Source organism: Pinus tabuliformis, chromosome 9 (assembly GCF_031772625.1).
Source record: "Pinus tabuliformis cultivar Carrire ecotype Pingquan chromosome 9, CPIR1, whole genome shotgun sequence".
NCBI lineage: Eukaryota > Viridiplantae > Streptophyta > Pinopsida > Pinales > Pinaceae > Pinus > Pinus tabuliformis.
In genome coordinates, this window is record NC_142307.1 from 1,958,255,746 (window position 1) to 1,958,258,444 (window position 2,699).

Here is a 2,699-nt window from a genome sequence, read left to right on the forward strand (position 1 = left end):
AGATGAGAAAAGGAGGTCCATCAGATATGAGAGAAGCCGCATTTAAAGCTTCAGCAAAAGGAAAAGAAGAACTCAATGAATTAGGACATATTTCAGAAGAAGAAGAGGAAGTAAACTTTGTCAAGAAGCTTCAACGGGGTTCCGGAAGATTCAGAGGTAAACTACCTTTCAAATGTTTTGCATGTGGTAGAGTTGGTCATTATGCTGCCAAATGTCCTCATAAAGATAAAAATGATAAAGGGAAGGAATCTGCAAAATGGAATAGAAAACAAAGTGTAAGTAAAAAGAGCTACTATACTCATGAAGATAGCGATGGTTTATCAAATAGTGATGAAGATGAAAATAGTAATGACTATAGACTTCTGATGGCTTATGAAGATGATGATTTCTTAGATGCTTTAGATGAAGATGGCCTTTATGAAGAAATCTCTAAACTCAAAATCTGTTTAGATGAAAAGAATATGATTATAGATACCTTGACATACCAACTTGCTGAAAGAGAAAAACACAATGAAAAACTAGAATGTGAAATTGTGGGTCTAAGAAAGGTTCTTGAGAAAACAAAAGCTCTCAATCTTAGATTTGCTAAAGGATCAGAAACCTTAATTGAAATTATCAAAGTGTAGCGTTCTCCTATGATAAAGACAAGTCTTGGATATACTGAAGAAGCATCTCAATCACAGAAGCCGTCAACCTCCACTAAAAGCTATCTTGAGGCAGCAAAGAGCAGTGGACAGTTTGATAATCGTCAGCAAAGGCATAAATCAGATCACCAGGTAAATTAGACTCAATTTACTTCAAGGATGAATAGAAGCCACAACCAACCTCAGGTAAATCATACTCAATTTACTCGAAACATGAATATCAATATAAACTACAATCACCAGGTCAGTAGATTCGATAATCGCAAGAAATTCTTTAATGGTCAATGTTTCTCATGTCATAATTTTGGACACAAAGCTGCTCAATGTGTTGCTTGCAAAACCATCATGACTAGAGAAGCACGAAATCAAAGGAATGTGACAGGGATCAAGAAAAGTTCCTATAATAACTTTTCTCCTCTTGAAAATGAAATAGAATGCTCAATCTGTAACAAATTTGGTCATGAAGAATCTGAATGCAAGAGTAAATTTTGGCAAATATCTCAAAAGGAGCAAACTCCATTAAATCCCAAAATATGGAGAAAGAAAGAACCACAAATAGAAAGATGTGGTATAGCCTTGTATGTAGAAGGGCAAGAAAACCAGTGGTACATCGACAGTGGATGCTCAAAACACATGACAGGTGACAAAGAAAAACTACACTCATATAATGCCTTAGAAAAGGAAAAGAGTGTCTCATTTGGAAACGACACTCCTGCTGTCATAAAAGGTAAAGGCTCTAGTTTCTTCAAAGAAAAGGTTAAAGTTGGGAATGTTATGTATGTTGATGGCTTAAAGCATAACTTGTTGAGTGTGAGTCAAATGTGTGATCAAGGAAATGAAGTAGTGTTTCGATCAAATGGATGTGTTGTTCGTGAGCTTGATACATGAGAAACCATGATCAAAGGTAAAAGAACTACAAACAACCTATACATGCTCAAGGGAGGACAACAACAGTGCTATCTAAGCAAAAATGATGAAAACTGGCTATGGCATAGAATATTGGGACATCTAAGATTTTCTCAAATAAGAAAAGCATGCAGATTCCAGGTTGTTCATGATCTTCCAGATATCAACATTCTTGAAAATACTATATGCAAATCATGTCAATTTGGTAAGCAAACTAGATCTCACTTCATCGAAAAGGAAGGATCAACCAGTAAGCCTCTTGAACTTGTTCATACTGATTTATGTGGACCATCAAGGAAAATGTCACCTCGTGGAGAAGAATACTTTATATTGTTCATTGATGATTTTTCCAGAAGGTGTTGGATAGGTATTCTAAAGCATAAAGATGAAGCATTTGAAAATTTCAAAGCCTTCAAAGCTTTGGTTGAAAATGAATCAGATCGCAAAATCAAATGCCTCAAATCTGATCGAGGAGGGGAATTTACCTCGGATGAATTCTTTGACTTTTGTGAACAACGTGGAATAAAAATGCAGTTCTCCACCGCAAGGACTCCTCAACAAAATGGAGTGGTAGAAAGGATGAACTGAACTATTCAACAAATGGCTTGTGCTATGCTAGATGAATCTGGAACTCCAGCAACTTTCTGGGGTGAAGCTGCATTCACCGCCGTCACTATTCTCAACCAAGCAAATTTTTGAGTAAACAACACTCAAACTCCACATGAACTTTGGTATGGTAAGACTCCTACTTTAAAATACTTCAAAGTTTTTGGAAGCAAATGTTACATCAAAAGGACTAATGAAAAACTTAGTAAGTTTGAACCCAGAGCAAATGAAAGTATTCTTTTTGGTTACTCTTCCCCGAAATAAAGGATATAAATGTTATAATAAAAGACTTGGGAAAATGATTGAAAGTATTGATGTTGTGGTTGATGAAGCATGCAAAAATACAAAACATATAAAACCGAAGATTATGACAATGAAGAAGATGAGGATCATTTTCCCACATCAAATCACATTGATTCTGAAGAAGAAACCAATGAAGCACCAGAAGAAGAGATAACGATAGAAGAAAAAACTCCATCCATGTATGTTCAGAAAAATCATCTAGAAATTCAAATTTTAGGGGAAAAAGGGGCAGGTGTGCAG